This window comes from Euprymna scolopes, chromosome 2 (assembly GCF_053919585.1).
Source record: "Euprymna scolopes isolate OS-2025 chromosome 2, ASM5391958v1, whole genome shotgun sequence".
Classification (NCBI taxonomy): Eukaryota; Metazoa; Mollusca; class Cephalopoda; order Sepiida; family Sepiolidae; genus Euprymna; species Euprymna scolopes.
Genome location: NC_136483.1, coordinates 60,593,429 through 60,603,428, shown reverse-complemented (window position 1 = coordinate 60,603,428; position 10,000 = coordinate 60,593,429).

The window sequence follows — 10,000 nt, the reverse complement described above, 5'->3', positions numbered from 1 at the left end:
TAGTTTTTCTTTGTTTTTTTAAATGTTTTTTGGATTGTAGATAAATTGTGTATATGGTTTCGAATGCCTTTTCATGCGCTCGTGTAAGAACCTCACATGACTTCTTTTGCGAGGATGATAGAATATGATGTCTAAAAAAAAACAACAACAGATAAACCAACTCTTCAAGAGATCACTGTATCCTCAAGAATCCTCCACAAGTTTTTCATCAAAAACTAGTAACTCCCCGTCAAACGGATTCCTCGAAAAAATATATTTAATTATTTGAAAATATCTTGTATAAATTGGATTTTGTATTAAAAAAGTCAGGTGACCATTTTTATTACAGATGACAATGTTTTTAATTAAAATATGTTTAACGCAAGGAAAAACGATATAACACGAGAGAATGGAAGTGTCTGTACTATAATATACTAGACTACTCGTGACCCGTTGGGTCAGTATGTTATATTAGCTATGGAATTCATGTATAAGTGTGACACTTGTGACGTAAAGAAAATATATATGTATTTTTTTGACATAACAGAAACATTTCTATGAAAGTATCTTAAAATGAAAAATCACGGATGGATCACTCAAACATGAAAAAATCCTCCCTATTCGTGTAAAGTTACCTATTTTTCCGAATAATCGCTCAAAAATCAAAAAATAAACATGATTTTCCTAGGAATCGAAGACCGACGAATGTCATTTAGTAGCAAAAACGCACATGAAACTACCGACGAGAAATATACGAATGAAAAAACCCATATTGAAGTCCTTCAACCAAGTTATAGAAACTTACAATCTAAAAAAAAAAAAATTAATAAAACCTGAAGCAAAATTATAAAACCTAAAAAAATAAAATAAAACTAATATTGAGACAGATTAGTAAATGTGTCAACAAATTCACCGTTCTCACAAACTATTTGTATCTAGAAATGTAAACGAAAAATAAAAAAGGAATGAAGGAAAAGGGACGGATAGAGAGTAGTAGTAGTCGTAGTAGTAGTAGTCTTGGCTTTACTACTACAATTGTTCTTATGTTTTTCAACGGGTTAAAGTTGTTTAGTTGTAAGAAAATAGCGACAATATAGTTGTAATAAAGAATAGTTGCGATAGTCTTCCCATGTTAAATAATACTTTCAAAATAATAACGTTAATATTTTAGTGTGCAGGTCAAAATCTGTAAAAGAAGCGATTTGTGTTTATTTGTTTACGTTGTTATGGGTTAATGTTTATGTGCGCATGCGCAACCGGATGTCGTAAACCGGAAAGTGGGTTACATCACTCGTTACAAGGTCATTTGAGTTTTATAATTATATAGATTACCATTGGAAAAATTTGCACAAACATGTTTAATAATAAAAATATGGATACCTGCCTTTTTACAAACAGTATATATATATATATATATATATATATATATATATATATATATATATAGTAGGTTATAAAAAATATATATGGCAATTAAGTTTCTCACAAAAATGAAACGCGGAATAGTCTGTGTAGTTAATTGTCATATATATTTTAATAACTTACTGCCTAGCTCTACATATGTATTAGGTATTGTAGAAGTAAGTACTAATAAATTGACGCATAAAATTATATCTTCGTATATTAATTAATGTGATTAAATGAAGTAATCATAATTATATATATATTTCAGCATAAGAAATATTTGCTTAAAATAACTCAAACTGAATAAGGACTTCTTACTTTGTACATTAAAAACATTTTGAGATAGAACTTTATAACAGTAATACATGTACGCCTGTATATATATATATATATATATATATATATATATATATATATATATATATACACATACATACAAACTAGGAAAAGTACCCGTCGTTGACTGGGTTCAAAAACAGCCTACAGAACATGGACTCTGATTTATGAAAGTATGATAGGTTATGAAAAGGAAGGGTTGTAAAAGATAGCTTGGAATTTGGGGGTATCAAAACCAAAGCAAAATATGATGAAAGTAAAAATAAAATAGATAAACCCCATAATTTATTATACCATACCTGTTAACACTGAAACATCATAATATTCTGTGGATCTATATTAAAAAAATCTTGTCAAACTTTGTGACATATTTCCATTCTATGGAGGTCAGGTGCAAACGAACACCTCATAATTTTATTATACCATATTTCTTCAAATTGAAATATAATTATCAAAGTATACTTACGCAGATACATATGAAAAGTCTTTATTAAAGTTTGTGCCTATTTCCATTCTATGGAGGCCAGGCGCGAAAGCAGATTCCACATTTTTATTATACCGTCTCTATTTAAGTTAAGATATACTTATCAAAGTATTCTTATGTACATCTATATCAAAAACCCTTGTAAACTTTTTTTAATTTTTAATTTTTTTATTTCCATACTTTGTGGACCAGGCGCGTACGCAGCCCCACAATTTTAATGAACCACCGTTCTGACGGATCAAACATACCCATTCCTGTGTCTCGATACATCTTCTATCATTATATGTAATCAGTTTTTTAAAATAGTCAACCATATAGGAGCCTATTTGTGACCAGACATACACACACATACACATTTATATTATAGATATACACACACATACGCATATATGCGTATATTTATATACACATACGCATATATATGTATATATATACACACATACGCATATATATACACACACATGCATATATATATATATACATACGCATATATATATATATATATATATATATATATATATATATATATATATATATATATATATAGTAAGTTATAAAATATATATGGCGATTAAGCTTAATCGCCATATATATTTTATAACTTACTAACAAGCTCTACCTACGTATATATATATATCACGTCATAGAAGAAAACGATTCAAAATATCTCTAAAGGATCAATTATTCCAAAGTTTTTATTTTCAACAGATTATATCTTGTGCAATACCAGGAATAATTAAATACTGATTACTGGATTATGTTAGTAAGAGCCTTTATGTAAAATTCGGTAGATTATAAAAGTTATGGAAGAAATAATCAAATTTTTAAATATTATAATATATTTCTAAACGTATCAGTTCAAATATCTTAATCTATATGTACACGCGATTAATTAAATATTTAATAACTATTATATTATAGTAAAACTTTACAATTTACAAGATTTCCCTCATCAGGTTAAGACACACACGACTGTGTGTGTATATATATATATATATATATATATATATATATATATATATATATATATATATATATATATAAATAAAAATACCAGCGATGGTTGACGTTATGTCGTTTTGAAAAAAGAAAAACCGAATGAATTTATGAAATGATCAACGTTTCGTCTCTATTGCAGAGGACATCTTCAGGATATTAAAAGGAAAAACAAAAAAAAAAGAAAACGATCGTAGACCATACGAAAATGAAAAGGAAACAGTGTTAGAATCCTACCCATATCGGTAAGGAAACTATGTGTGTGTATAATACACACACATAGTTTCTTACCGATATGGGTAGGATTCCAACACCGTTTCCTTTTCATTTTCGTATGGTCTATGGTCGTTTTCTTTTTTTGCATTTTTCCTTTTAATATCCTGAAGATGTCCTCTGCAATAGGGACGAAACGTTGATCATTTCATAAATTCATTCGGTTTTTTTTTAACCTTTATATATATATATATATAATTTTCAATAAATAAGAATGTAAATATACAAAATACTAATCATAGTTAGGGTGATAGTTAGTCAAATGGATTAAGATGAATCTCACAGGTAAGAAATAATTTTTATAACATGAATAGGTTTGATAAATAATAAAGAATAAGAAACTAGATCTAATTTGCAACATGTTTTTTTCTAAGATTAATGGAGGTCGTGCTTGATCAACACTGATGGGGAGCCATGATGTACTATACTGTTTTGTTTTTAAGTCCCCGAAACAGTGTTTCATGGTAAACAACTGATGGCCCCTTAAAAAAGAAATTATTACTGGTACTATAGTGAATTCGAGAGAGCAAGTTGATGCAGAGATTGCAGGTGATTGAATGGCTTACTGATAAAATGGTTTTCAAACGAATGATAAAAAGTATTTTTATATAGTTTTAAAGGTTAAAAACTTCGAAGACATATATATATATATATATATATATATATATATATATATATATATATATGCGCCACCACCAAGAATTGAAACCACAACGTTTAGCTTATGATTTATTTTTAACTCTTCCCTTAATTACTGAGCTATGAAGTCAGGTTTGCTGCAAGGCTAAAAATTAAAATATGAACCAATAGCTACTAAGCCATGCATACATATTTGTAATGTCAGTGCTCGATCTTCGCCTGGCAAATTCCATTTTTTATACATTTTCTACCGATTTTCTCGGGCTAAAACACAAATATAAAGTTTCGCATGGGTTCAAGCTACTTATGTATAAAGTTTCATATCTGTAGACCAAAAATTCTAGGAGGAGTTTGGTAAGAAAATTTTAAAGAAAAAATATATGCGAATATTTGAATATATACGGAAAGATTTTTGTGTTTGCTATAAAAAACTTTACTCAAATATTACGCAAGTATAAATCATGTAGAATATCTCCATGAATATAATTACACGTAATATTTAACTAAAGATGATAATCACATAAGAAAAACGAAAAAACAAATATAGAATTAATTTAAATGAATGTTTAATATTGATTTGCAAATTAGCTAGTTCGTTGGCTAGTGAATACAAGTCCACGACCAACATATACGAAAGTTATATTTTCTTTTGCATAACTGGAAAAATAGTTTATTTATTTTAATATTTATATTTTAATATATATTTATATATATATTTGTATATATATGTATATATATATATATGTCTTTATATGTATACATTTATATATATATAATTACAAATACATATATATATATTTATATAAATTTATATATATATACATATTGATATATATTTATATCTATTCATATATATGAATTTATATATATACATATATATAAATATAATTACTTATATATATACTTATTTATATGCTTTTATATATACATATTTATATTTATATATAGATTTGTATACGTCTACATATATAAACACATATATACATGTTTATATATTTATTTATATACATATATATTTATATATACATATATATATTAGTAGATATTTATATATATTTATATATACTTATTCCCACACACACACACACACACATATATAAATATAAATATATATATATATATATATGTTTTTATCTGTTATATATGGGGAAATATGTTTATTGAGTTATATTTTACCTTTTACTTATACCAATAATTTTATTCGTGAAGCTCGCTGTAACTGCAAACATATACATTTTATTTTTAATATAGTATTTTTGTTCATTATATATATATATATATATATATATATATATATATATATATATATGATAGAATAGAAATTCAACCTGTAAGAGAAATTTACAATCAATTTATTGTTCGACTGAATACTCCATAAAACTATTTACATTGTTCTTAATTTTGATGTTACTGCATCTAAATAAGAATTTCGTAAACAAGGGGAATCCAATGATTTTACATTATATAGCAACAAGACAGAATAAAATATTTTTTTTCTGGTTAAAATTATGTAATTCCATACACACAAATATATATATATATATATATATATATATATATATATATATATATATATATATATATATATATATGCGTGTGTGTGTGTGTGTATTTATGTTTATGTTTTATGCTTCTCTTTTCAAAATGTGTAAACTGAAATTCATGGCAAAAAGAATTTACGAATGAGAAAGTATTGGGGGGGTCTATACCCGAATATCTCAGGTGTTATTTGCAGTTGTCTTTATATATCCGAAAGGGATCCTAAGGAAGATAATAAAATACTACTTACACATTAGAAGTGTATACATCTACGCATATATATATATATATATATATAAATTTACGTGGACAAATATTATCTAATATATATACATATACATATATATATATATATATATATATATATATATATATATACTGAATGTAGGAATATGTACATGGAATCAATCATAATTATCAAATTTTCATAGAAGCTTTGATCTCTGCTAACGCCATTTTAATAAAGATCTACATGCTCACACAGCACACTCACACACACACTCATATATATATATATATATATATATATATATATATATATATATATATATATATATAACTATATGAATTGGAGAATGCAAACCGCATTTGCTCATAATGCCTCTCATTAAGTCTACCCAGATGCATTTAATTGTACACGCTTTTTATAATCATACGCGAAGGAATTCTTCCTAAAATATATGTCTATCTTATTACATTACATATCTTATACATTTGGCCTTGTGCCAAACATCGATATAGGTTACGTCTATACATATTGGGGATATTAGATTGAAAAAATATCTATTTGTACCTATGTGTAAAACACACGTTATTCTCCTGTTTTCTCCCTCCTTTCTGATCTGTATCTCTGATAACTTGGAATTCTGCTTATATCGAGGACTGTTCAAGTAAATACTGAAAAAACTATGTACTATGACAACTTGTCATATTATGTGTATACACATGAAATATTACTAATTTTTGGTGTATATATATATATATATATATACAGATAGAGAGACAGAGAGAGAGAAAGAGAGAGAGAATATTCAAGCAGACTGTATTAAATGCAACGGATTAATATTTCGTTTTTTTTTTTTTTTTTTTTTCGTATAATCATTTGTATATAAAAATCGAACATATTAATGAAAGTTCCATAGTTATCCCGAGCGATTTGTTTATTGAAATATTTTTAATACTAACATTTTATATTCAATGTATAAGTTAATTAATATATTGCATTAATAAATGAGTAATACAAAATGAAAGGCATTGGAACTATATAAATATTATTTATTAGGAAAAAGAAAGTGGAAGAAAAAGGGAAGATAAACGAACGAAGAACAATTAAGACAGGATAAAAAAATCAGAGAAGATATATTTGAGGTTTTGTTCAAGCGAAATTACTCTGTTAGGTTTAAAATTAAGAAGTTGAATTATTAATTTTTTAGCTCGAGGTAAGCACTTATGTTAACGGATTACATATGTAACTCGCCTATTTCAATTAAATAAAATCATAGTCTAAGAATTAAGGAATATAAAGAATTATAATTTATGTATTAACAAATTTGATTATAACAGTAATAAGAACTTAATTTTGTATAGATTAAAATTCAGATTTATAAGTACGGAAATTGAAAATAGTATTTGGTATTTTTCAAACGTTTCTTATAACTTTAGTGGATATGTAAACAGTGTAATATATTATAATCATTGATGCTATTTGGGTAACTATGGATACATTATACAAAATCTTAGATGCGGTAATGATGTATTATTTTAACCAAAACTATTTAAACGCAATAAAAACAATATTATACGGAAGTAGTTCTAAAAGTAACGCTGCTTATTTTTTTAACGCAAATGTTTGAAGAGTTCTGAAGACAGAAGTGCTACACGTTTTATTTTTCTACATATTCACCACTGTTTGCAATACAATTTTGCCAGCTATGAACGATGGCTGTGCATGGGCTTCCACAGCTTGCTTTCTCATACGAGTGTTGTTCCAAAAGCAACGTAAAACTTTCAAGAACAACGAAGATAGAAGTGGTACTATTATAATGAGCGACCTTTTGTTCTCCAGCTATTTTTTCTACATAGCCACTACTATTCTCATCGTGCTTGTGATATGAATTACGTACTGTCAATATATGCAAAAGAGAGATGAAACTTTCAGGCCATGTCATCATAACTATGAAATTTGCAATCTGCCCGGATCAATTTAGGCGGAATAAAAATAAGAGACATTACTTTTGGAACGCCCCTCGTGCCAACTTTAAAATCGACCCATCGACAATGATTGATTGGTTTACAAAGAAATACAACAAATAATGGACACGCCCCAGATGTTGAACCGATTCACCCTATGGGATGCAAACGTCTAAATATAATAAAATACATACAAGATACATGCATTTGTGAATTAAGTAGATTCGTCACCGGAAGAACACACGAAACTTTCCCTTCAACACATAAGGTACCGATCTAATGTTAGTATACCCAGCTATAATAATAATAATAATAATAATAATAATAATAATAATAATAATAATAATAATAATAATAATAATAATAATAAAACTTTTTCATGTAAATAGCTTCAGACAAAGCAAGAAACTACTTTATGTACGGAGCTAAAAATACTACTTCAAGTTCGAAAACTTGCCAACAATAAATATTAGATGGATATATTCCGATCTAGAAAACAGTAACCCTTCCCCTTTTATCAGAAACATGTTTTGCACCATCTACAGTGCAGTTATCTTAACAGCAGCATAGGTTGCACGGAGAGGCATATCGAAATTCGCATCTCTAAACCACGGGTTGCATTAGATAAGTCACGATCAGTATGGACTTCAAAACTAACTGACAATGAAAAGCCAGTTCTTCATAGCAGTAGTGAAGCGTGTCATTGTTTTACAACCTGGACACTGGACGAAACGATTGGAAAGAAAGGTAAACAGCGCGCACACCCGTACGCTACGAACAGTGTTAAATATATCTTAACAAGTCCATCCCACGAAGCAGCAACTTAATGGCAACTTACCTTCTGTATCTACTATCATTAGTGAGCGACGTCTACGATTTGTCAGTCACTGCCAGAGGAGCAAGCAAAGGCTGGTGAGAAATATATTTCTGTGGACTCCATCGCACGGGCACATGAGCATTGGATGACCTAGACCACGTATATCAAACGAACGGCACATGCCAACCGTGATCCTAAAGATTTGATGCAACTGATAGAAGACAGTGAAATATGAAGAGAGAAAGAGAGAGAGAGAGAGAGAGAGAGAGATAGAGAGAGAGGGGGAGTAACATTAGTCGAGAGTCACATTATTCCACCAGATAAGATATCAGTGGAGTCTCTGAACCGGTTTGGTGAGACACTTGCTTGGAATGGAAGCGGTGTTTACTGTGCGTTCTAGGTTTTATGGTTTGCCTCTTTTTAAATTATTGTCGGAAAAATATATAAAATACCTTTTAACAATTGCCCCGTACAAATGTAATTACTGTGTATTATCCAAACTTAAATACCGTCAACACTTTAAAAATCGGTACGATTTTAATTGTGAAATGTTCTTTACTTATAAAATATATGATTTATTACCGGAAGCGTGTGGAAACCCAGCGGTTCCTTCTTACCTCAATATGCATAGTTTATTATTAAATAATATTATTCCCTTTGAATTAGAAAATGTCTATCAATGTAATCCCTGTTCTACAAAAATATAGCTGTAGATATATGTGTGTGTGTGTCTATGTGTATCCGATACAATATTTAGCTAAAACATTTAGGACTTTTAAACTGCTGATCACTAAACACTAAAATTAACAGGATATAGTAATCATACAATACGGAAGTTTTGGAACGAATATAACTTTTGTTTGGATGGATGAATCACGCGTCAAGAAAAATGTCGGCAAGTTGAAATTCAAGATGTTCATTTCAACTTCCTGACATATTTCTATTCCTTTTACGCATACGCACATTAATTCATAGCTTGAACTGATTAAATTTTCAAACTTTAATATTTATGTGTTGATAGCTCAAATCGTACTGAACGCAACTGGAGAATCACATGTTTTGGTTTCGATTCTAACTGATGACACCCGAGCCATTTTCTTAAAATCTTTTTTCAAATCAGTATTATATATTAAGAACTATACAATATTAATTAGAAAATTGTCTCTGTAATAATAAATACGAAATAAGTATGTATTAAAAATATACTTGGGCGTATTTTACGAACAGGCAAGCTCGGGCGGCTCTCTCCCGCTAGTAAAGAAAATATAACTCCTTCTTTTTCAGTAAAAATAAATATTATCAGCGAATATTATTTAAATGAATTCATAATTGCATGAATTCAT